The sequence below is a fragment of the Dermacentor variabilis genome, chromosome 1 (genome assembly GCF_050947875.1).
Source record: "Dermacentor variabilis isolate Ectoservices chromosome 1, ASM5094787v1, whole genome shotgun sequence".
Taxonomy (NCBI): Eukaryota; Metazoa; Arthropoda; class Arachnida; order Ixodida; family Ixodidae; genus Dermacentor; species Dermacentor variabilis.
The window spans coordinates 248,038,702-248,066,075 of NC_134568.1; the positions used below are offsets into that span (position 1 = coordinate 248,038,702).

The following is a 27,374-nucleotide window of genomic DNA, read 5'->3' on the forward strand; positions in this document are numbered from 1 at the left end:
TAGACATTTTATAGACTTCAGTCTACAAAAACAGAACTTTACAATTCTATACACTTTTTTCTATGAAATTCTGCAGACATTTGTTAACAAACATGAATTTTCATTAATCTATAGACACAGACAGTTTATAGACAAGTCTACAAAGAGCCTATAATTAAGGCCATAACTCCATAGCTCTCTGCTATCTACAAGTTTACATTTTTGTTTACATATGGTAGCAAAAAATTTTGAACGTATTTATGCATGTGCACCTGTTGCTTTTCATCTGCATTATGCATTAACGTTAGTAGATTAATAGTGTTCCTGAACCAGCTGTACTTTCATATATGTTGCATAAACAGAAAGAATTTAGTGCTGAATCATGCAGTGCAAAAAAGAAAACAAATGCACCGGCAATGAAGTAACTGTTTTTATTGTATGATATAATAGATAAATTTCTTAAAGTACATGTTTTATGCTATTATGGAAACAGACTAAATATTTACACTACTTCTCCTTGGCAAGCATGGTCGCCAGGCTGGCCTTGATCTTTGTGTCATTAGTCCCAAAGGTGCTGCAGGTGTATGCTGCAAATCAGTAGATGCAGCAATATGAGGCAAAAATAACAAGTGTGTATTCTTTGTATGTTCATTAAGCAGCTTAATATATTTGCTCAAACCGTCTAAGTCAATACTTAATGCGGTTTAACTATGACTAATGGCTGCTTGTCAATACAAATCAGTACCTTTATTCAATGTGTTATTTTATGGTATGGTAAACAATTAAACAGTCACAACTGCTGCTCGAGCCAGCATCAGTATGTTCCCTTTTATGACAAATTCATATATGATGCATTATTGTGCTTATCCCAACTGATCTCTATATTTATTGCTGAAACATTACCCAGTTGGATTGTCTACATTTTTTTGGCTGGTAGTTAAGCATGCCCGTGCAGAGGGATATGCTCAGAAAACGTGACTGGAGTATTCACAGTATCATGCCAAAGATTGTAATTTAGTTTGCTTAATACACATTTAGATGTCTTTCTCATACTCCTAAATGAATCGGTCATTGGCCATAACTTCAACAGAAGGCAGATGGATTGATTGTATTGATATGGTCACTTAGTTTCTTACAGGTGTTGAGGCCTCTTGGGCATGCTAACAGGTTTCCAAGTTAGGTATACCACATGAACACCCGAAATACCACGCGAGCACTTTGCGTCATGGCACGACAGATATGCACCTCCTAGGAAACATAACTGATACTATAGTTCGAATAAATTCTGTCACAGTAAATTATTCAAGGGGCTTTCAAAGATGAACATTTTTTCCAGGGTTTCGAGGTTCAGGACTTTTAGTTAACGCAAAAAAAAAACCAATTGAGTAAGAAATGTTATGTCAGTATGCTTGACTTTCATTTTTTTTTCGATAAATGGGACCAATTTCCCTCAACTTTTTACGAGGTGAAACGTTTTAAAAAGATATTTAACAGAGAGATTCTCTGGAACCTTTGTATGACGTATAACAAGACAGCATACCTATGTGGTCATTTTAAAATTTCCCGATCCCTTTCCCGAAAATTTCCCAAGCCTTCCCTGGCTGTTTTCATGAAGGGAGGAGGAGGAGGAAAGAGAAACGTAGAAGGCAGGGAGGTTAACCAGAATAACGTCCGGTTGGCTACCCTACACCGGGGGAATGGGAAAACAAAGATCACAGGGAGAGAGAAGAGGGAAGGAAAGAAGGAAATCGTGGTGAGTTCGCTGACGCGTGTGGTCTTACAGAAATTGCATTAATAGTCACAGGTGGTCGCACAAACCCGTCGTCCTTAAGAAACACAAAAGCGCCTTCACCGCTTTATGGGCCGACGGGCGATGGGGGCGGTGTTCCAGCAGCACCTGCACAGAAAGCGGCCGATTGTCCAGTTTTTGGAAAGCTTTGGCAAGTTCTTGTCTCTCTTTGGCATATCGGGGACAGTGGCACAGCAGGTGGTCGATGTTTTCTTCCGTGCCACAGACCTCGCATGCTGCACTGTCAGTCACTCCAATTAATGTAGAGTATGCCTTTGGGAAGGCAACTCCTAACCAAAGGCGACAGAGAAGCGTAGCTTCACGTCGAGGAAGTCGGAGTTGCAGGGAGGGGTTTAGTCAATGCAGTCGTGTAAGTCGTAAGTTTGGCGAGTTCCACTCGGTCACTGTGAGACTGCGTGCCAGGTGTCAAAGCTGCCTTGCAGCGTCTGTCCTCGAAAGTGGAGTTGGAACGCTGTGCTCTTCTTGATGTGCTATGCGAGCAGCTTTATCGGCAGAATCATTTCCACTGATTCCACAATGGCCAGGTACCCATTGAAAAACGACCTCGTGACCTTTTTGTTGGACGTGATGGTAAAGTTTCACGATTTCGTATGTCAATTAGTCATGACATCCGTGTCAGAGAACTGACTGCATGCACTGTAATCACAGTGCATGCAGTCACAGAACACAGCCCATTTTCTAGCTCTTTCAGAATCAATGAATTCCAGTGCTCGACGCAGGGCCGTTAGTTCTGCCGCTGTTGAAGTCGTGACATGCGATGTCTTGAACCGCAGTGTCATTCCTCGCGTTGGTATAACCGCGGTAGCACCAGAACTGCACGACGTAGTCGATCCATCGGTATAGATGTGCACGTGGTTGCTGTACTTTTCATGCAAAAGAAGTAAGCTCAGCAGTTTTAGAGCAGGGGCCGGTAGATCTGACTTCTTCTGTAGTGCTGGAATCATTATATGTACTTGTGGACGGCTCAAACACCACGGAGGAAACGCTGGCTTGGCCGCAGGTGCGTACCCTGAAGTAAACGACGTGTTTTCATGAAAACTTTCTGGCAATCTATGACGCCCACAGCTTAAGTGCAATAAAAAAAAGTATTGTGGTTTAATGCTTGCCAAGTACTGCCAGTGCATAATTTTTAGATAAGACGAATAACATGTCTGTCGCTTGACATGCAGTATTAGATTCAACTGACTTGAATCCCTTGTTTAATAAAGCTGACACGGGCTTGGGAAAGTTCATAATTGATGGCCACACGAGTACAGCACGGAAGACAAGGACACGGAGACACACACGTAAAGCGAATGCAACGATGTGAGCGAAAACTATTCAATGAGTTATTCTTATGGTTGAATAGTAGTTTTCTATATAATTTGCTCTCATCACTTACGCTTCTAGTTAACTTTGTTTACCTCTGACTAAAGACTACATGGCAATATGAATCAGTACCATTATGATGTTTCGTTATATTAGAGTATGATAAGCAGTTAGACAACCGTAATGGTCGCCTCTGCCAGCAACGGTACGTTTCGTTTCAAGACAGGTATACACAGTGTACTTATATAAATGAAAGAAATGCCTGAATCCCAGACGATTCCTGTAATAATAATCGTTGAAACAAAGATACCCGGCTGGACTGTGCACATTTTTCAGGTGTTAATGCAACATGCCAGTGCCGAACGAACATGCTCAGCATAGAGAATGCAGTTTTGAACAATCACGTTAAGAATTGCAATTTATTTCCGCTTAGAACAGTCTGCAATGTCTCTTTTCTCATACTTCGACATGAATATATTTGCCACACATTCAGTAGAATGCACACGAATGGGGGCGTATTGATAAGGTTACTTATCAACTAAAACAAGTTACGATATTTTAGATGTGTTGATAAGAGTAGAACAGTGCAATGTCCACCAAATTAGTTGAATAATATGTGCGTTACATCTAAGAAAGACCACCAAATGGATAATCTGGCTCTTTTTTCTTTTGTACAGCGCATATAGTATACAGTCTGTCCAAGACGACGGCACTAAATGCAACAGTAATGAAAAGGGAACACTTATTACGCACGACAATGGCTTCATACCATGCACGACTGGCACAATGCGAATCTGCGCCAGAAGATGCGTAGTGATTAACAGCACGTAAACTGCATAACGCCGAAGCATTGAAAGGCGCTTGACGCTTTTCATATAGCCCGAAAGATAACTTCTGCTTCTAAACTGTTTATAAAAGAGACAAAAAAATCTTCCAACTATATATATACCGTCAAACGCAATGCCTTCAGTTTGAAACGTGTAAAGGTGCTTCCCGGAGCGACTAAATTAGTGTTCTCTAAATGTTTCGGCTAAGTTGCTAAGCTGCGAGAGACTGAGATTATCGCAGGTTTCATGCTGTTTCATGCTGTTTGTGGTTGCATATAAATAGATTGGGTGAATCTAGATATTTCTGCTAGATATTTTTTCAAGTCTCGTGTTTTGCTTGCGGTAACTTCCCAAAATTATTTAGATTGGTTGCCAGGAACCTTAAATATACTGCTACCTTTAAACTATACAAAAACGGCAGCGCACGCACTGCTGATTCATGCCCCGCAAACACGGCCTTTCGTCCGAGTACGCTAGCAGTCATTCAACTATACGTCTTTGTTTGAAAATTCTTCATGCTATCACAATTTCGAGATATATACGTAAAGCGTGTCACGAGAATTTCACTACACATGCGGCGCAGCATTCATCGCGGTCGGATCGAGCGCCACGAAATTAGATCTACCACACTGGCTGCACAACACACACAATCCGCTTAGTGGCAGCTCAGTATCAAGTTAAAACACGGTGTACTTCCTTTTTTACGCCCCTAAACTATAACGCTAAAATATACAAGCCCGAGCGATCGTTCCCCGTAAAACATTCCGTATAGTAGAAGCGAGAACAAGAGCGCGTTATCATATCATTATTATCATATCGTTGAGAATTCAAATTGACGCGGAGAGATGGCGCACCGCCGCGCATGCGCAGGAGCTTCGCGTGACAGGGCGTGTGCGCTCCGAGGAGTCTGAGCGCCTTTTCTTTTCCTTTTTTCTTTTTGTCTCTTTCTTTCTCTGCGCTCCATGCGCTCCGGAGCGGCTTGCTTTTATTTTTCATCTTTTTTTTTATGGACGAAGGAAATGCGCTGGCAGGTTGTATTACAAACGCTGTGGGCTATCGTATGAGACTAGAACGCACACATGGATGAATGCGCTGTTTGTAAAAGCCGTTACAGGGCCCTTCAGGCGCTTGCATTATCGTCCTCGACGATGAGCAATACAGCGCATATGTAGCATATCTTCCAGCGTACCGCCAAATGTGATGCCTACTCGTATGTTAGTGCTAATTTTCCGTTCCGATGATACGTCAAAGCAATCAGTACGGCAATGAGGTACTCATATGCGTGGCCGCGCAGGCATGCCCCCTGCGAAATACTGGGGGGGGGGGGGGGGCTCAGAGAATTTGGCAGATATTTTAAGTGATTGAGAAACTTTTATGAGTTTATAGTGCAGGATATCAGTCAACGAAAAACCGGCCGATGTTAGTGATACAACCGAGATATGAAGACAATGTGAAAAGTATCTGAGAATCGGACGACACACAACGCGCACACCACATGCGCGACATCGGTTCATCCCACATTCACAAAGTCCGAGTTGTCAGCTACAAACATTACGAGTCTCTGCGCTGTTAGCTTGTTGCCTGTTTGGAATCCGCTTGTAGCTAAAGTTGGCGTTCATAACATCTATTATCACAATTGGATCGGCGTTTTGCTTTCTTGATTCTACTGCCGCAAAAGGCATGCTATGACAACTGTGAAGACTGTCTTGGGATTGCCGAGAGCGACTACGTAGATCATATCATGTGGTCAACAAATGCGGACGTATACACTATGTGCATACTAAAGTCTACAAATAGGCTCTACAGCAATCTCAGCAGTATCCAACTTCAGTTGCTTACATCAAACGCAGCTCCATATTATTAGTAAGCTCCATACCTGCGCTTGGTTACAGCGTACACGGGTTGGGCCCAGATTAACGATTTTTGTCTATTGTCAATTTATAAACGGCATGTAAACCTGAAGCAATAAGAATTTTACAGTATCAGCTGTTTTATACTTCATCTCACGCCTTACCACAATCGGTATACGGGTTGTTCGCAGAAGTTAACATGACCTTTGGTGACGTCCCAATCTATGGCCTTCACCGGCGGTGATATCGGAAACCGTGGAAAATAATTCGAATTGCAAAGAAGTACACGGGGTGCTTCACTTAATTTGAGCCAGACATTAAAATATGCAAATGCTACGTAGCTGGAGAGAACCAAGCTAATGTTGTTTGTCATCGCTTGGAGATACTCAGATTATTTTTTTGCATTCCCCTGATTAGATATTTATTATTAATTAACTTCTCAATTGTTTTAATTAGATTAATATTAACTTGTAGAGCAACATTAGAAACTCCTGATACAGCTTTCTGTTGCTCAACACGGGCTCCAGAGAAGTGTTTTTCCGAGCGTGAAGAAGCCCGCGATTACACGCAACGTGACTCGAGCGGCCAGTCGCGCAGCAATATATATATAATATATATTGCTGTTTTTCGGGATAGAAGATGACCCTAAAAAGTACAGGGGTAGCCCTGAAAAGAAAGTCATAAAATTGTGCTCTGAAAAACTGCAAACTGCAACAATCAGTTCGCAATTTGAACGCGTACATAGGCTTGGGAAATACCAAGAAGGAAAGAACAGACCTATAATAGCTAAACTAACTTTGTTTAAAGACAAGCAACGCATCTTGTCATCTGCACACAAATTAAAAGGCTTAGAATATTCAATCGGTGAAGATTTCTCGCCAGCTACGCGACAGGCTAGAAGGAAGCTGTTTGACTTCGCGAAACCTCATAAAGTGCCCTTCAAACTGTCAGTAGATCGGCTGCTTATAAATAACCAGGCTTACACGTACGACAAATTCACTGATACCGTTGTCATGTCGCAAAGATAGCTAGACATAAGCACTTGCCCACGGGCTCTTCCACAGTCAAAGCTACCCATCACTGGGTCTTTGTTGACACTATCTTACGCAAACATACGAAGCATCATGCCCAAGCGCGAATTAGTTTACTCTCTGCTTGACGATAACGAATCTAATATTCTTGTTCTTACCGAAACTTGGCTAAATCCTGACATTACAGACGATGAAATTCTTCCTGATAACCATTCTTATAATATTTACCGCAAAGATCGAACTAGCAAGAGAGGCGGTGGCGTTCTTCTCGGTGTTAAAAAATCATTATCTTCACTTATTATCGACTCGAACTCATCTCTTGAAATTGTGTGGGTTGAATAATAATAATAATATTTGGGGTTTTACGTGCCAAAACCACTTTCTGATTATGAGGCACGCCGTAGTGGAGGACTCCGGAAATTTTGACCACCTGGGGTTCTTTAACGTGCACCTAAATCTAAGCACACGGGTGTTTTCGCATTTCGCCCCCATCGAAATGCGGCCGCCGTGGCCGGGATTCGATCCCGCGACCTCGTGCTCAGCAGCCCAACACCATAGCCACTGAGCAACCACGGCGGGTTGTGGGTTGAAGTAATAATGAATACGACCAAACTACTGGTAGGTGCCTGTTACCGTCCACCTGACTACAGCACTTCTTTCGTTACAGAACTACGCAATAGCATAACCACGGCCCTCCAGCTCTGTACAGCGCATTCTGTTTACTTATTCGGTGATTTTAACTTTCCGCTCATAAATTGGCGTAATGTATCATCATCTTGTCGAACATCAGTGGATTTTCTTAACTTAACTTTAGATCTTAACCTGTTCCAGGTCGTTAACAAACCAACACGTGGTACTAACATTTTAGGCCTTATACTCACCAACACTCCAAACGATTCAATCCCTAATTCATCTAAACGGCTTTAGCGATCACGATCTACTTCAGGTAACACTCACCGTTCCATTACCCTTTTCAGGGATCTCAAAGAAAATAATACGGGATTATAACAAAGCAAACTACTCTAAAATAAACGATGAACTTGAAGTATTTTTCAATCGCACGCTACTTCCTTCTTTTTATAATCGCTCGGTGGAAGATAACTGCGTATGCTTCAAGAATAATATGTCTGCTCTAATTAACAAATATATCCCGTTGATCTCGATAACAAATGACAAAACAAATCCTTGGTTTAATAATGGCCTACGTAAGCTCAGGAATAAAAAAGAAACGTCTGTACAATACCGCTAAACGCGTCAATAATGCTCCTTCGTGGGAAAGATACAGCCTTTACTTAAAAACGTACTGTTCTGCCTTAACTGCAGCTAAAAATAAATATTTCTCCACAGATTTACCTTCTCTCTTACATTCGAATCCGAAAAAGTTTTGGCGAGTTATATCACCTGACCGTGACTCTAACCGGATAGCCTTACGTAGCGATACAAATACTCCCCTCTCTGACAGTGAATGCCCCTCTGCGTTTAATACGTTTTTTTTTTCATCGAATTTCAGCCGCGAGGATCATACCAATGTACCTTGTTGCGTTTCGCCTGCGACACGTGGTTTTGCCGGCGCGACTGCGGAGGGGCGGCAGACATTTTGGCCCGATCGTCGTCACCGCAACGCTCATCGGCAGGTGTTTCCAGGCGCGACTGCGGCGATGCGACCGCAACGGATCACCCTCGCATTCCAGTCATTGTGCCCGAAACAGGCGATGCCAAAGCAGGGATCATCCTCTCATTCCAGTCATTGTGCCCGAAACAGGCGATGCCAAACCAGGGATCATCCTCTCATTCCAGTCATTGTGCCCGAAACAGGCGATGCCAAAGCAGGGATCATCCTCTCATTCCAGTCATTGTGCCCGAAACAGGCGATGCCAAAGCAGGGATCATCCTCTCATTACAGTCATTGTGCCCGACCGGCAGCGCTACAACAGGGTGCTACGAGATCGTGCTCGACAGGGTGCTACGAGATCGTGCTCGACATGGTGCTACGGCATCGCTACGACAGTGTGCGTCACCATTAGCCCATTGTACATTCACGTGCTCGTCTTTTGAGGGGTTCCTTCTTGCCCTCAACTGCGAGAGTATAAAAACAGCTGCCCCCGGACGCCAAAAGGAGGGCTCCGATTTCTTCTGTTGAGTAAAGTGCTCTCCCGTCTCTCTACTTCGGTCAAACCTGACCGCCAACTCTTTGCGATGTTAAAATAAACAAGTTGTTTTGTTGTTACCAGTCGACTCATGCTTTGCCGGGACCTTCGGATGCTTCCAGTTGTACCCCAGGCCGCCAGGCCAACGCTACCCTTGGGGCTTGCGACCCAGGTACAACCACGGGCGTCAGCGCCGAGTTCCCAACAGATCGTACCAGCGGTGCGATCAAAACATCTGGTTGGCAGCGGTGAGATCGCCTACGACTTCAAACAACTGTCTGCCAGCGGTGAGATCGCGACAACGGAGGCCAGCAGCGAAGAGATGCAGTTGACTGTATGCTGAGCAGCTCATCGACGATCCGGGAGCAGTGCAACGAGCCCTGTGTGATGACTGGTTGCCTGCAGCGGAACGACTGCGCTGGACTCTTGGCTGCGAGGTTTGGTGAGTGCGGGACTTTCTTCTTCTGAGCTTTGCCAGGCTTTTTGTTAGTGTCAGAAACAGAGCTGGTAATTGTGGTTGTCGTTGCTGCCGGGTTAGTTTGCGGCAAGACAATAATAGGCAGTAGAGAAAGCAGCATTCAGAGCAGCCATGGATTTGAAGTCGTTGCGCAAACCGAAATTGTTGGAGCTTGCAAGAGAGTTGGGTCTGGATGTCTCGGACAAACTCAGAAAACCTGAACTGCTAAAGGCTATTCTTGAGTTAGAGGCTGAGGATGACGAGCTGTCGGAATGCCTTGAGACTATTGAGGAGAAGTCAAAAAGACAGGAGCGCGAACTTAAAGAACAGAAAGAAAAAGAAGAGCGTGAACGTAAAGAACAGAAAGAGCGAGAGCAACAAGAGAAAAAAGAAGAGCGCGAACACGCTTTGGAAATGAAGCGTCTCGAGGTAGAGATGGAACGCGCTCGTAATGGAAGTCAGGCACACGGTGCAGGAGAACGAGTATTGTTCAAAATGACTGACCTGATGCGGCCGTTTAAGCTTGGAGAGGACATTGGTTTGTTCCTGGTTAACTTTGAGCGAACGTGCGAGAAGCAGGGGTTCTCTCGGGAAACGTGGCCACAGCGCTTGCTCACTTTGTTACCCGGCGAGGCGGCCGACGTAGTCGCTCGCTTGGATAGAGAGGAGGCAGAGGATTTCGACAAAGTAAAATCGAGTCTGCTAAAAAAGTACCGGCTATCTGCGGAGGCGTTCCGTCGGAAGTTTCGGGAAAATGAGAAAGGCAGAAGTGAGTCATATACAGAGTTTGCGTATAGGCTTATGTCGAACATGCAGGAGTGGCTCAAAGAAGAGAAAGCGTTTGGTGACCACGATAAAGTTCTGCAGTGTTTCGGGCTAGAACAGTTTTATAGTCGGTTACCGGAGAACGTGCGATACTGGGTCTTGGATAGGCCAGACGTTTGTACGGTGGCTAAAGCCGCTGAGCTAGCCGAGGAGTTTGTGACGCGTCGGGCTCGCGGAGCTAAGGACGGTCAAAAGGGTGAATTTGGCTCGAAGTTTGAGAGGCCGAAGTTCACACCCATGAGATTAAAGGGGGACACGCGTAGTGCGGATGCGAGTGAAAGCAGTCCGACCAGACGTAAAGAGACGGCGGCAGCCAAACGCAGAAAGCGGTTCGAGATGAGGCGAGCGGGCGTTTGTTATACGTGCCAGAAGCCGGGTCACTTTTCGGCGCAGTGTCCGGAAACAACACCAAAAGTTGTGTTTTTTTCAATAGGCAGCACTGACGAGAACATGAAGCTTCTCGAGCCTTACATGCGAGACCTCCTCGTGAACGGGAAAGAGTGCCGAGTGCTTCGCGATTCCGCAGCTACGATGGATGTAGTTCACCCGTCTTACGTAGAACCCCATATGTTCACGGGCGAGTGCGCATGGATCAAGCAAGCCGTGGAAGCTCATAGCGTGTGTCTGCCGGTAGCAAAAGTGCTTATTGAAGGACCTTTCGGAGCGCTTGAGACGGAGGCGGCAGTGTCATCTATGCTGCCCCCCCAGTACCCGTACCTATTTTCAAACAGGTCCGATCACCTCCTGCGCGAGAAGGGGCTTTTGTTTGGTGAAGCTAGTGTTCAGGCCTTAACCAGATCGAAGGTTCGGGAGCTCGCTGCAAAGGCGGTAGTTGCGGGGCCGACGTTATCAAACAACGAAAAAGGGTCAGAGGCGCAGCAAGCTGATATTCAGAGCACGCCCGAACTGAATAAACTTGAGTCTGTAACGTTAAAGGCGCCAGATACTGGAGAGGAAACGCCCGACACGGGAAAGTTAGAAGAGCTATCTACTGATTTGCTCATCGCGCCTACGTCAGACGGACTTGATAGGTTGCTAAAAGTCAGCCGGACGGCTTTGATAGCCGAGCAAAAAAAGGATGGCAGCCTGGAAAACGTGCGCTGCAATGTCAAAGAAGGTATCGCCAGGAAAACTGCGCGTTTTGTGGAAAGAGGTGGAGTCCTGTACCGGAAGTATCTAGACCGCAGAGGAGTGGAGTTCGATCAGCTGGTCGTGCCTCAATGCTATCGTCAGGATCTGTTGCGCTTGTCACACGGGGGTTCGTGGTCCGGACACCTAGGAGTTAAGAAAACTAAGGACCGTCTCTTGCAAGAGTACTATTGGCCAGGGTGTTTTCGGGACGCAGACCATTTCGTGAGGACATGTGACACTTGTCAGCGGGTGGGCAAACCAGGGGACAAATCGAGGGCGCCGTTGAAATTGGTACCTATCATTACGGAGCCTTTTAGACGGCTCGTTATTGATACTGTGGGACCTCTGCCGGTAACAGCCACGGGGTACAGACACATTTTGACTGTGATCTGCCCAGCGACAAAGTTCCCTGAAGCAGTGCCGCTTAAAGAACTCAGCTCAGTTGAGATAGTTAATGCACTACTGTCCATATTTGCGCGAGTTGGTTTCCCTGCGGAAATCCAATCAGATCAGGGCACAGTGTTTACTAGCGCTTTGACGACAACTTTTCTCGAAAGGTGTGGGGTAAAGCTGCTACACAGCTCAGTGTACCACCCACAGTCGAATTCCGTTGAGAAGCTCCACTCCGTCATGAAGCGCGTGTTGAGAGCATTGTGTTTTGAACATCAAACTGACTGGGAGCTGTGTCTGCCTGGGGTGATGTTTGCATTACGGACCGCGCCGCATGCGGCTACGGGGTTTTCGCCAGCTGAGCTGGTGTACGGTCGCTCGCTTCGGTCTCCGCTTCGCATGCTTCGAGAATCATGGGAAGGTAGGGGCGACGACCCAGTCGTGGTGGAGTACGTGCTTAAGCTCCTCGAACGCTTAAGAAGGGCACAGGAGTTGTCAGGTGAAGCAATGACAAAGGCCCAGCAGAGGGCCAAGGTTTATTATGATCGGACAGCCAGGGCCCGTCGTTTTGAGGTTGGCGATGAGGTCATGATATTGCGCACATCGCTAAACAACAAACTAGACGTGCAGTGGGAGGGCCCAGCACGAATTGTTCAGAAACTGTCGGACGTTAACTACGTGGTAAGTCTGCCAGGAAAGCGGAAAGCACAGCAAGTTTACCACTGTAATCTGCTCAAACCTTATAGACAAAGGGAAGCAGTGGTGTGCATGATGGTAAACGTTCCTGAAGAGCTTCCGGTCGAGCTTCCAGGACTAGGCTCAGTGACGAACAGGGAAGACACCGGTCAAGTCATTAGTGACCTTATCAGTAAAGCACCGCTGTCGCCCGAGCAGAAAACCGAACTACACCAGCTATTACAAGAGTTTCAAGGTCTGTTCTCTGAGAGGCCTGGTAGGACTTCTGTACTTACTCATGATATAGAACTTACCTCCACAGAGCCAGTACGATCCAAGGCGTATCGGGTGTCACCCCGCCAGAGCGATATTATGGAGGCTGAGGTAAAGAAAATGCTACAGCTCGGTGTTATTGAGGCAGGTGAGAGTGATTATACCTCCCCTTTGATTTTAGTTGAGGTACCGGGCAAGGAACCTCGTCCTTGCGTCGACTACCGCAGGCTTAATTCCATCACTAAGGATCAAATTTATCCGATCCCTAACATCGAGGAGCGCCTTGAGAAAGTTAGTAGCGCTCAGTTTATTTCCACCCTAGATCTTGTCAGGGGTTATTGGCAGGTTCCACTTACAGAAGAGGCTAGTAGGTATGCGGCGTTCATTTCACCAATGGGAACATTCCGTCCTAAAGTGTTGAGTTTTGGTTTGAAGAACGCGCCATACTGTTTTTCAAGCCTCATGGATAAAGTGTTGCGGGGACAGCAAGAATTCGCTTTACCGTATCTAGACGACGTAGCGATATTCTCCGCATCCTGGTCTGAGCATATGGCACACTTGCGGGCAGTGCTAACCCGCCTGCGCGAAGCGGGCTTGACAGTCAAGGCTCCTAAGTGCCAGTTAGCACAGGCCGAGGTTGTCTACCTCGGTCACGTGATTGGTCAGGGTCGTCGCCGCCCCTCTGAAATAAAAGTGGCCGCTGTGCGAGACTTTCCGCAACCGCGCACAAAGACCGATATTCGGTCGTTCTTGGGTGTCGCCGGCTACTATCAGAGGTACATCCCTAGGTACTCTGATATCGCGGCTCCCCTGACGGATGCTCTAAGAAAGACAGAGCCTCAAACAGTCGTCTGGGACGAGACAAAGGAAAGAGCTTTTAGCGCCCTAAAGAGTGCCCTAACAAGCCAGCCTGTGCTACGATCGCCAGACTATACAAAAGGGTTCGTTGTTCAGTGCGATGCTAGTGAGCGAGGCATGGGCGTTGTACTGTGCCAACGGGAAAATGGAGAAGTAGAACACCCCGTCCTGTATGCTAGTCGTAAGCTGTCCAGTCGTGAGCAGGCGTATAGCGCCACCGAGAAAGAGTGTGCGTGTCTCGTGTGGGCCGTTCAGAAATTGTCATGCTATCTAGCCGGCTCGAGGTTTATCATTGAGACGGATCACTGCCCTCTCCAATGGCTGCAGACCATCTCTCCCAAAAATGGCCGCCTCCTGCGCTGGAGCCTCGCTTTACAACAATATTCCTTTGAGGTGCGTTACAAAAAGGGGAGTCTCAACGGTAACGCCGATGGCTTAAGTCGAAGCCCCTAACGTAGGAATCAGCCTCAAAATTGTTTGTTACTGATGTTTTTCTTCCTGAGGCAGGATTTTTTTTAACATATTGCTTTTGTTTAGTGTTTCAAAGTGATGATATGCTTTCTAGTGCAATTTTTCAATTTGTGGACGCGTTCTGAGTGATGCTAGACTACTGTAAGGAACTAGGCAGTGGTATAAAAAGGGGAAAGAGCCTGGCAGGGCTTAGTGAGGGTTGTGCCGTGCTTGCTGACTGAGCGGTTGAGTTTCAGCGTAGTTCTAACGCTTGCCGGGAACGAGAACAAAAATGTGAACTCTCCCGAAGTCACTTTGCAGTGTCCCGTGCGAACCTGAACGAGAGAACGAGGCCTTCTCTGTGCGCTGCGCTCAAGAAACGTCGAGGGACGCCCGACTTCGGTTATGAGCATCATCGAGCGACATCCCTCCGGACAGCGGATGCAGTCCCCTGTCCATCGGGATCTCCTTCCCCCGGCGGGGCGGTCTGTTGCGTTTCGCCTGCGACACGTGGTTTTGCCGGCGCGACTGCGGAGGGGCGGCAGACATTTTGGCCCGATCGTCGTCACCGCAACGCTCATCGGCAGGTGTTTCCAGGCGCGACTGCGGCGATGCGACCGCAACGGATCACCCTCGCATTCCAGTCATTGTGCCCGAAACAGGCGATGCCAAAGCAGGGATCATCCTCTCATTCCAGTCATTGTGCCCGAAACAGGCGATGCCAAAGCAGGGATCATCCTCTCATTCCAGTCATTGTGCCCGAAACAGGCGATGCCAAAGCAGGGATCATCCTCTCATTCCAGTCATTGTGCCCGAAACAGGCGATGCCAAAGCAGGGATCATCCTCTCATTACAGTCATTGTGCCCGACCGGCAGCGCTACAACAGGGTGCTACGAGATCGTGCTCGACAGGGTGCTACGAGATCGTGCTCGACATGGTGCTACGGCATCGCTACGACAGTGTGCGTCACCATTAGCCCATTGTACATTCACGTGCTCGTCTTTTGAGGGGTTCCTTCTTGCCCTCAACTGCGAGAGTATAAAAACAGCTGCCCCCGGACGCCAAAAGGAGGGCTCCGATTTCTTCTGTTGAGTAAAGTGCTCTCCCGTCTCTCTACTTCGGTCAAACCTGACCGCCAACTCTTTGCGATGTTAAAATAAACAAGTTGTTTTGTTGTTACCAGTCGACTCATGCTTTGCCGGGACCTTCGGATGCTTCCAGTTGTACCCCAGGCCGCCAGGCCAACGCTACCCTTGGGGCTTGCGACCCAGGTACAACCACGGGCGTCAGCGCCGAGTTCCCAACAGATCGTACCAGCGGTGCGATCAAAACAACCTGATGTTGCTGATTATGACTGGCAATTCATGGAAAGTATTGAAATCTCGGTGGAGAGAATTGCATGTCTTATTAATAATCTGAAGTTATCTACTTCATCTGGTATTGATAATATTAGTTCCAAGATATTAAAAAATACCATTTCTATATCCAGTAACATTCTGTACCATATATTCACGCAGTCTTTGTCATCCGGACAGCTGCCCAATGACTGGAAAATGGCCAAAATCATACCCATATTTAAAGCTGGGAATAAAAACTACCCGAGAAATTACCGTCCAATTTCATTGACCTGCATTTGCTGCAAGATGCTCGACCATATAATTGCTTCTCATATTTATAATCACCTAGAGTCCAATAATTTCTTTTTTCGCCATCAACATGGTTTCAGGAAAGGATTATCATGTGAGACACAGTTACTCGAATTCACGACTGACCTGCACCTTAACATGAACAATAACCAGCAGACCGATTGCATTTTCCTTGACTTTTCTAAAGCATTTGATCGTGTAGCTCATTGTCGCCTTATTGCAAAATTAACTGCACTTCGAATTGACTCCTTCACTCTAACATGGCTTAGTAATTTTCTTTCGAATCGTCAACCGTTCACAGTAGTTAATAATATTGCTTCGTCTCCTACTTCCGTTACTTCTGGTGTGCCTCAGGGCAGCGTTTTGGGCCCTTTACTCTTCCTAATTTAAATAAATGATTTGCCAGTTAACGTTTCTTCTCGCTTACGTATTTTCGCTGACGACTGCCTTATTTACAGATGAATTAACAATACTGACGACCACCTGGCCCTTCAAAATGACCTTAGCCTAATTCATAATTGGTGTAACACCTGGTTAATGACTTTAAATGTATCAAAATGTCAGGTAATTTCTTTTAGTCGTAAGCGTGACAACTCACATTTTTTATACAACGTCAATAATAAAGAATTGTTAAATACAGTATCGTATAAATATTTGGGTGTTCACCTAAACGAAAACCTCTCCTGGACAGACCACATTGCAGCCGTTTGCGCAAAAGCTTCAAGGACATTAGGTTACCTACGTCGTAATCTGGGTAATTCACCTTCCAACATCCGCAAATTGGCCTATCAGACATTTGTTCGTCCACACCTCGAGTATGCATCATCCATTTGGTCCCCACATCCTACATACTTAATCGACATGCTTGAATCAGTCCAGAACCGAGCTGCCCGTTTCATTTCACGTCATTATAGCCATCACTCCAGCGTAACGCAAATGAAACTCAATCATTCAATACAGCCTTTAGCTCTTCGCCGTAATATCGCTCTGTTATCCTTGTTTCACAAATATGTTTATAATGCCACACAATCCACACTCCGCCGTGGTTGCTCAGTGGCTGTGGTGTTGGGCTGCTGAGCACGAGGTCGCGGGATCGAATCCCGGCCACGGCGGCCGCATTTCGATGGGGGCGAAATGCGAAAACACCCGTGTGCTTAGATTTAGGTGCACGTTAAAGAACCCCAGGTGGTCAAAATTTCCGGAGTCCTCCACTACGGCGTGCCTCATAATCAGAAAGTGGTTTTGGCACGTAAAACCCCAAACATTATTATTATTACAATCCACACTGCACATCCAGATCGCCTCGAACACGTCTCGCCGATTAAATAACCACTTAAGTTTTGCGCGCATGTACGGTACGACACATGCTTTTAACAATTCCGCACTGCCTACGGCCATTCGCTTGTGGAACAATCTGCCTGATTACATTGCTTCCGAGTCAGATCAGGAAAAATTTTCGTCATCTCCTACACGAGCATTTTTCATAATAGCACTTACAAACTTCTTGTGATATTGATTCATAGCTATTTCGCTCTTATTGCTATTGCTATTGCTATTGCTATTTTATGCTGCGTCACGTGTTCACTTGTATGTTCTGTATATATTATTGCTTTTTTGCGTCTTTTTCTCTAAATATCCCTTCAAGAATTGTACTCCCTGATATGTTCAATTTTCGTGTATTTTACTTTCTGGTATTAGTGCCTTACGTTAAGTTTTACTCGTGTTATTTCCTTAAGTCTACCTTTGTTGCCTTTCATTACTTCAGTTGTTCCTTTTTCATGTTTTGATCTTGGTAGTAATGTTGATGAACCCTGCATCGAGGCCTATCTTTTGTATTACACTTTAGAAGGCTGCTTACTCTTCTTTATTTACCTTGCTTTTGTAACCCCCCTTACACAATTCCCCCATAGGGCCTGTAAGGTATTTTAAATATATATACATCAGTGGCGTAGCCAGAAATTTCGCTCGGGGGGGGGGGGGGGGGGGCTCACATTGCAGCTCGGTCTCCTCCTTAAGAGGAAGCTTTAACTCGGGTGCACGTATCTAAATACATGTAGAAGAAGAATACATTTTTCTCGGCAAACAATGCACAAAATTTGACGAGGTTTGTTGCATTTAAATGAACGACTTACATTCTAGTGACTGTTGGTCTCGAATTTTTTATTTACGTTGCCAATTCTTTATTAAAAATTCACCAAAATCGCATATTTTCAGAAATCCAAACTATCAAGCTTAAAAGTATGTAACTCAGCAATGAAAAATGATAACACAATTCTGTGAATTGCACCTAATAGTACACCTACAGCGGACAATATTTCTATGTTACACGTGAATCTCAAGAAATTTAGCGTTATGGAAATACGGCTTTCGCAGAATCCTTGTACACAACATAACCAATTCACGTAAGATAAGAAGTGACGCACCAAATTTGTCCGCTTTGACTGTTATAACAGATGCCGTTTACTGAACAGCGACATGTGTCCTTGATGCAGACCTATTTGTTTGTAAACGTCGTGCTTCTTCTTCTTATTTTTTTTTTGGGGGGGGGGAACTTTCGAGTTTTTCAAAATATTTAAACAAAGTTTAGGCCCTAAATCGAAATTGCGCTTCCAACAGACACTAGAATTTATCTTTCTCTCTCAAATGCAACAAATTGCATTAAAAGCGATCCGGGGGTTATCACAGAAAAGCGTTTCTGCGTTTTACATGTATTTGAATAAGCCGCGTCGGAGTTGGGCGCGAGCTAAAGCTTCCTCTTAAAAAATTTGTCTGGGGATCAAATACGTGAATAATAAGAATAATAACTGCATTGTCATTGCTAAAGATGCTGCAAACGAATTATTGAACACTACGCACTGTCAAAACAAGTAAAACATGTATTTCTTGATAAAAGAATATACTTGTATGTGCCAAAACTTGTGCCCAAAATAACCGATATCAATGCTTCCATGTTTTTTTTCTCTATTTAATAAGTAAATAAAATATCACACGAACCTTAGAACTATATGAGTTCGAAACCAGCAAGGCAGTGCATGCCACTGATATAAATAATGTAAAGGCCATGAAATTAACTAGCTGAGGACAAATATTGTAATGAAACTTTGTCATTCAAGAACCTTGTTTAGAGTCTTGTACATATGCAACGGCCAGTGAAAAATATCAATGACGATGTCATTTGTTCCACTGTATTACGCAGGAACAGTTGTCACCGGTCGTGTATCGTGAGTAATTTCACCGAAATTATAGCCGCAACAGAGAGCACGTATAAGAAGCAGGATTTCTGCAAAATTAACGAGGGCGAGTCAAATGAAAGTCAGCCAATGCGAATATATGACAAACGGGGTACCTCATTTAAAAGTAGTCTCCATGATCATTTAGACATTTGTCCCGCTGTCTAACGAGTCGCGTGATTCCCGTCTCATTAAACTTCTTAGGTTGCTGCTTCAAAAAGTCTGCAACTGACTTCTTCACGTCATCACCCGACACAAATCTGGTTCGCTTGAGCTGTTTTTTTTTTAATGCTCCAAAAAGTGGAAGTCGCAAGGCGACAGGTCTGAGCTGTATGGCGGATTCTAGAAGAGTTGACTGTTGGGCTAGTTGGTCGTCCATATTTGAAGTAGTAGCTTAGCGCGAATAAAACCACGGACACAAGGAAGACAGACAAGGACAAGCGCTTGTCCTTGTCTGTCTTCCTTGTGTCCGTGGTTTTATTCGCGCTAAGCTACTACTTCAAACATGTATGGCGGATGTTGCAGTGTTTCCCACTTGAACATTGCCAGTTTTGTATTAACCACATCAGCGACGTGGGGACGGCATTGTCGTGGATCAAGACGACCCCATTCGTCAATTTTCCACGTAGTTTGTTCTTGATTGTGACACGCAGCCGATCTGGCGTTTTATAAGAACGAAACAAATTGATAGACTCTCAAGATTTAGCAAATTCTATCAGTAATGGCCCATGACGATCGAAAAAAAAGTCAACACCTTCCCGGTGGGAATGACGGCCTTTCCTTTTTTGGGGGTGGTAAATTGAAATGTTTCCACTGTAAGCTTTGCTGTCGTGTTTCAGGTTCATACAAGTGGCACCATGGTTCGTCCCCGATCACAATTGGAGACAAGTCGTCGTCACCCTTATTGTGATACAGGATCAGATGAGTGAAGGCAGCACTGAACTTCTCCGTCTTCTGGCCGTAGTTCAATATCTTGAGCATCCATTGCGCACACAAGAGCGGATAACCGAGATGTTCATGAATTATGGCGTGAACCGAACCGTGACTGATGTTCACACGCTCTGCCAGTTCATCGATGCTTATCTTCCGTTCTTGTCTCATCAGCTCTACAACCTTTGCAATTTTGTTAGGGGTGATTGCACGATGGCTTTGGCCCGGTCTTGGATCGTCTTTGCAACTTTCACGTCCTTCTTTGAATCGTTTGCTCGAACGCTTCACGGTGGCCAATTAATGCAATGTTCAACGTACACGGCAGCCATACGGCAACTAATTTCTTTTTGGGAAATACCTTCAGCTGTCAAAAACCTCAGGACACCACGCTGCTCAACTTCTAAAGCGTCCATTATGTCGCGCAACCATGTCCAACCCAGTGCATGAGAGCATTAAACAACCATGATACTAACACCTGCGTGTAACTTTTGTAATAGAGAGATGCCTCTGTGCCACGTGCGTGCCTCGCAGATAATGGACCGAACAATTATTGCGCAGGGTGGGTTGGCTCACTGTCATTTTACTCGCCTTTGTACATCATAAATGCGAAGATACAATGGAATATACAAATGCTAAGATACAGCTTGATAAAAGGCAAAAAAATGTCACTGGAAACAAAGTTCACTGCACGTATATATACACAAAACCCCGCAACAAGATATGTAAATATACGTATAAGTCTCCAATAAATCTACGTATCTAAAGAAGCCACTGCATACAATGCGTCAAACGAGGCAAATTAACATGTTGCGTAATCAGAGATTCACAGAATCCTAGATCCCACCCCAATTCCATCCACTCCCCTCGATGTATCGCGCGTGACGGAAGGCGGCGCGCTTGCTCCCCGCTTTTCTCTTTTGCGCACACAAGACTGAGCCACCATCGTCATCTCACCCATTCCAGCCCCCTAGCCCCCTCCCTACGCTTTCACTCGCACATACAGCATGCGGCGCGCGGTCACGATGGTTGGACTTTATACGAAACATGATGGCGACGGCAGGAATGCGCATGGAGTGTCCATATAATTGCTATCGCAATACTATATAATAAGCCTATCCGGCAACTGAAGCATCCCGTGGCCCATTACAGTCCGCCAAAGAAGAAGTAACAAAATCGAACTTTCACGAAATGATAATTCACTGCGCCACAACAATGTCTTTTCTTTTTCTTTTGTGGGGCCGGGGCACCGAAATGAAAAAGCGTAAAGTATGTTGGCCACAATCAAATGCCTACTTTGGGCACCTAATGTAGCTACCAAAGGAATATCGAAGAAAACGTGAGACGCTTGGTCTACTGAGAAGCATACGCATACTGCTCGGTATCCTACACTGGCGCGACAAGACTTTCCGGAGAGGTTGCGCTCAAGCGAACGCGGTGCAATTCGTCGAGTCCCCACAGTGATGGCGGCGAGCGACGATAGTTTCTTTTTCTCGTCTGCTAGCCAGAAAGTGCCCAAAACTCTGCCAGGCGAAAATCCACTCGGCCAGAGAAAAGCGAACGCGCACCGAAGTGCGCCGCGTGGTGTTCGTGGTAACACCAGTTTGTATAGGTGTTCTGTGGTAACACGAGACAAACGCATGCGCTCTGGCTGCCTCTGGCAGCCCGTGGGTAAGGTAGCGAATACCAAAAAATTGAAGTGGCTTAATGTGTCGTCGCGAATAAAAGTCGGAGTAGGCAAAATAAATAAGAACGTAGTTACCTTGGCTGACTTAGTGTCTTGACATGGATGCTTTGGCGTAGGTGCAAAAAGAATGTTGATATTTTTTATGTCATGGCGGCACAAGTGAACCACCACAACGCTTCGTCTCATCCGACCTCGCTTCTGACTTTGTCAACTTGTCTGATAGTGTGTTGGTTTCGCTTGTCTCGCTGTATGGTCCGATGTAAGACTTTAGAAAAGTCAATGCACCTTCGGCGTCCCAATATTTACAGTAACATCAAACCCACAAAGTTCCGCAATTGAAAATCTAAAGCACAACTTTGGAAATGTCAATGTACCTTTCACATCAAAAGTTTATGAGAACTTCGTAGCCATAAATTTCGGAATTGACATCCATGCGATGCGTAGATTCCGCAGCCTCCGCAAGATGCTGTGGCGAGCCCGTTCGCCATCAAAACGCCCTTGAAACTTTGTGCTCGGATGGGGTTGCTTGGCGTTATGCGACTCCAGGTGCATGGGCGCTGCCGCGAAATCCAGCCCGAGTTCGCAAGGTTCGCGCTGAAATGTCTTTCCGAGCGTGAAAAATATATTCTAGAGAAAATTCAGGATGATGTTCGGCACCGGGAATTGCTTGGGTGGGCGGTGCATGGACAGCACGAAAAAATTTCGGGGGGGGGGGGGGGAGGGGGCTGAAGCCCCATAAGCCCCCTATATATATACGTACAGCGTACAGGGCTATCTTCTGCGATTCATTCACTCATTTATCAGTCATCGGAAAATTCAAGTGCGATTAGGAAGTACCACAAACACCGAAAGGGCGGTATCGCGAGGTGTACCTCAGGGAAGTGTTCTTTCCCCAACGCTCTTTAACGTTGCAATGGCTGGTCTTCCCGCTGAAGTGCAAAAACATTGCAGGCATGTCCATATGTCGATATACGCGGACGACATTTGTTTTTGGTTAACCGGATATCAACACAAGCGTTTAGCTCTGATAGCTCGACAGGCATTACTTTCAGTTCAAAATTACCTTCAAGGTGTTGGGTTGACTCTCTCGGTAGAAAAATCTGGCTTCATCATGTTTCCAGGTAGAAGAAGAAGGCATGCGCGGCTGAAGATAGACCTTAATCAATCTTGTCTTCGACAATTGAAACACAAGCGCTTTTTGGGCGTCATTATTGACTACCGCCTACAGTGGCGACGAGCTGTGGACTCGGTTGTGACATCGACATCTTCGCGTCTCAATGTGATCCGTAGAGTTGCAAGTGAGCAATGGGGAAATCACCCTTCTTCAATGATCAGGTTGCACGATGCACTAGTGACGAGTCGAATAATGTATCAGCTCCTTTTAATTTCCCCATCGATATCACAGCTGGAACGACTTGAGGTTCTGCGCAGAAAGGGCCTAAGAAGGGCTCTTGGCGTTCCGCAGACTGCTCCTAACAATGCAGTACTTTATGAATCTCTATCGAGACCTCTTACCTTAGTCGCTTCACAAAGGTTATTGATGCAAATTGGCCGCCTCAAACAGACGGCAGCCGGCCGAACCCTTCTACAGCGCCTTCGAAATAGATCCGAGTCCCGAGCGTACTTGGCCCTTAATACTCTTGGTTACCTGAGTCTTGACGCTAGAGGTCGAACTAAGAGGTTGAAACCACCTTGGTCTTTTGCGAGCCTCGATTGTTCATTGGCAGTTCCTCACATTCGTGCTAAGCGGAGTTCTCCTTTGGCGGCAACGCGTTCGCTCGTACTGGAACATCTTGAAACTGAATATGCACGTCATCTTCAAATTTTTACTGATGGCTCTGTGGACAAGGTCAGAGGATCTAGTGCAGCTGCTTTTCACATTCCCTCTTTGAAGTATGATTGGTCCGTTCGCTTCACTGCAGTCGTGTCCTCCACAACGGCAGAAAGCGTTGCCATTGAGGCAGCTCTCAAAAAGCTACGGTTTTGTACGCCTCAACCTGTTGTCATTCTTACAGATTCGAAATCCGCCCTTCAAAGGTTAGAGCACGGGTTTCCTACTGATGCCTTATCTCTAAGCTCCCTACGCTCGGTTCAAAATCTCCGTGTCAAAGGCTTCTCCATACGATTCCAATGGGTGCCATCACACATAGGTATCATAGGCAACGAGATGGCGGACAGCCTCGCCCATAGAGCGCTGTCTGGGAATCCTTTGAGAAAAGTGCCTCAAGAAGACAAGAGACTCTTCAGAGAAGCGGTGTCGTGCCACTTCAGTTCTTTGTGGAGCTCACCTCACAAGCCATGTGTGATCAAGGGTCTCAAAAGAAACCAAGCCACCTTACTGCTCCGCATTCGCACGGGCTCTGCTCGTACCCCTGCGTGGAAGTATAAGACTGGCCTGGCGTTATCACCATTATGTTCAACGTGTGGTGTGTGCGGTGACATAGAAAATTACCTAATGTGCTGTATTGTGTATAACGCGGAAAGGAGGGTGTTATTCGGGTCCCTCAAGAACACAGGGCTTCCTCACAGCTCTCTTCAGGACATTGTTTTCCCGCGCGGGAACCGATTGTGTAGGAAGGAGGTCTCTCGCCTTCTGTTAAATTACCTACAGGACACGGATTTGGCTTCCACATGGTGAACTGAGGAGTGACCATTTGTAATTGGGAGGTCTGTGTCTGATTATGTGATTTATTTATTTTAAGTGTCGCTACGGTGGAGCAATTGCCGGCAGCAACTGCAAGGCTAATCCCACCAGTAGCCTACAACAACTCAACTCAACTCAACAACTCAAAAGGAAATAGAAATCTGATCGACTTTCGTCTATGAGAAGTCTATAGACAAATGATAAAAAAATAAATAGAGACTGTATCGACTTTCGTTTATAGGTAGTCTATAGAGGGGAAGTAGACAAGAAAGAAACAAACACTTTATCGACTTTTTTCTATAGACCGTCTAGAGACTGCGAATAGACGAAAAGAAATAGAAATCTTATCGACTTTCGTCTATAAGAAGTCTATAGACAAATGATAGACAAAAATAAATAGAGACTGTATCGACTTTCGTCTATAGGTGTCTGTTGTCGAGAAGTAGACAAAAAAGAAATAGAAACTTTATCGACTTTCGTCTAGAGACAGTCTAGAGACTTTGTATCAACGAAAGTCCAAATCTATAGAAAGGCAAGGTCGTCTATAAAAAGTCTATAGACTTTCTATAGACAGTCTAAGGTCATTTTTGTAAGGGCTTACGGACCATGACTGCGTTTCTTTGTTTAGTTACGTAATTATTGTGGCTTGTTTCTGAAATGCAGCTGCGCATCACGTGCATTTGACTTGTTCTTTAACCATATACTTTCCTACAAGCAAAATATCGAAACTTATATATATTCCGTATGTTTCTACACTGTCTGTATTTGTCTTTGAATTAGTGGTTATACTAAGTTCGCTTGCTGTTATTCAGCCCTCCGCTAAACTCGTCTCTTATTTTCCGCAGGTGCACGCAGCCTCATTAGCATATAAAGATCAATATATAGCACGGCAATCGAATAAATGGCATTTGTTATTTTTATTACACAGCCCCGCCTCATTAGCGCATATTGCTTTGTTATTTTATTGACGGTAGTAACCGAGGTACATGTGGTTAGAACATTTGTTTTCGCTATACGAGAGAAGACCAGCTGACAAATTACGTTAACATAGCACAACCTATAGAATGTGGTACTTAATGTAAACTGTCGGTTGGTTGAGTAGAGCAGAATAAAGTAGAGCAGCAATTTATATTTCTGTGCCCTTTGCAGTCTTGAAAGGAACAATACTTCCTTCAAGCCGGCGCCCTTTCCCTTTCCCACGAAGAGCTTCCAGCATTCCTGTTTCGTCTGAATTTAAACATCTAACGTGGATATTTACCTGATTCGCTTTCACGAAGTCTCTTGCATATATGGTGTGCTCATGATTTGCGTAGAGCGACAATTATAGTGAAGATGGCGTTTCATATCCCATATATGCTGCTGCCTAGATTCTACCGGTGCAGTCCGCCATTTGTGTATATAGAGTGAACTGATGCATTCCCAGGAAGTGAGAAGCAGTGGCAATTAATAGCCTCCTAAAAGAGGTTCGTATGTGTTTCGCTCTTGGTGAATGGCGGAAATATGGGAAGAAATCTAAAAAACTAGGCACTTTACATATCGCCTCTCTAATACTTTTCCTTACCTCGGAAGATGTATAGGAACCCAGTCTATAGGATTCGCCTCTGTCGCTGCATTTGCGATGATAACTATGAAGCCCAGTGTCAAAGCCGAATAGGAGCACGTTCAGTGACGGCGTCGCCATAGCAGTTAACGATGTTCCCATAAGTTCACACGTGCCTCTCAAAAAGCAATAATCAGCCATTGCAGCAGTCAGCAGGCGAGGGTTCTGTGTTTTGCTCACCTTTTCCCGGAAGCCCGTGGTGAGCAAAAGAAAGCGCGCTTGATTTGTATTCACAGTGTGCCGTCCCCGAATGTTTTTCATGGAAATGCGCGCGAGTAATGGCCCAGTATATGACGCGAGGTGGTGGAAGTGGCGGCGGCAGCGGCGGCGTTGTTGAACAAAACCCAGCCGTTCTGCACACTGTACGTTCGCAGGCGGCGACACCGCGGTGGACAAAAGAGGGGTTTCTAACTCGCGACCTCGACCTGGTTTCCTTCTCCCTGCGCTTTCTTTTTTTTCGATACGCTGCGTCGCTCGCAGGCTTCCTCGTGCCGTGCGACAAAGTCGTCTGTCTGGCCCCATTTTATTTCTCCCTCTTAATTATTTATTGAAATCTACCGGCCCCGCTGCCTATATTTCTGGATGAATTAGAGACTAATATCCTGAATACTAAACATGACGTCGCCGGCTATCACGAGCGCGGTTCGGCGTTAATGAACAGTGGTTTCGCCGGCCACCCATCTCGCCAAAAAAGAAATTGCCAGCGGGTCGCAAAGAAAAACGAACCGTAGTGTATAGCGTTCGCGCCAAGGCGTGCTGCGCAGTATCGCGCAAAGCGGTGTGCTGCGGACGGGCGGCGGACGTAGATGCGCGAAAGAAAGAAAGAGACAGCCGCCGAACTGCGGGCTTTTTGCGTAAATTAGTTGCTGACGGATTAGGGAGGCGACATTATAATAAATCTGTCATTATGATTAGACGTGTTCGGTGGCGCACACGCGTTGCCGGCGGGACCCGCCGGGGCCCGAGCGCCCGCGAGACGTCCGAGGTGATAGCGTTAATGGCTGTTACAGAGCGCAATATTCGGTGTGCAGAAAAAGAAAGATTGTGCGTGCATTATTCATGAGGAACTTATATATACTAGGGAGCCGCTCTCTCGGCTTTTCTTTCTGGTTGCTCACCATAAAAGTGACACTGAGCGCCGCCTTGGTGGTTTTCTCCCCCGTACACGCTTCCATTCGCCGGGGCGTAATAATAAATCCAAGAGCGCCTTGGCAGCGAATACGTCGCCCGGACTACACCCGTGGAAATGCGCATATATATATATATATATATATATATATATAAGTGTGTGTGTGTGTGTGTGTGTGTGTGTGTGTGTGTGTGTGTGTGTGTGTGTGTGTGCGTGTGTGTGTAAGGACGCGTCGAGACAGAGACGAGCATGTCTATCTGCATATATACTATACGCCGGTGCAAGCACCGGCATGTGTGGACGCATATACGCATGCGCTCAGACCAACGGAGTACCGGTCCACTATTTTCTGCTCCTTTCGATCACGCTCGCGACAACCCGAGACGTGCATAGTGGGTGCACTCTAGGGAAGAATTTCGTGGGGAGATATCGCCACTGGAAACCTGGGTGCATGTGAAAGCGGGAGCGAAGCCCCGATGCACCCACCAGCACGAGGACC

The 27,374-nt window shown here is 45.9% G+C and overlaps 1 protein-coding gene across 3 annotated transcripts in view; it reads right to left on the bottom strand.

The window, feature by feature from the left end:
- Positions 1–397: 397 nt before the first annotated feature.
- The window catches only part of LOC142573227 (uncharacterized), a 54,622-nt gene continuing 27,645 nt past the window's right edge, over positions 398–27,374 (bottom strand). For all 3 annotated transcript variants that reach the window (XR_012826258.1, XM_075682832.1, XM_075682828.1), the window contains one exon: positions 398–566. The gene's annotated coding sequence lies outside the window, so the exon portion shown is untranslated. The remainder of the gene's footprint in view (positions 567–27,374) is intronic.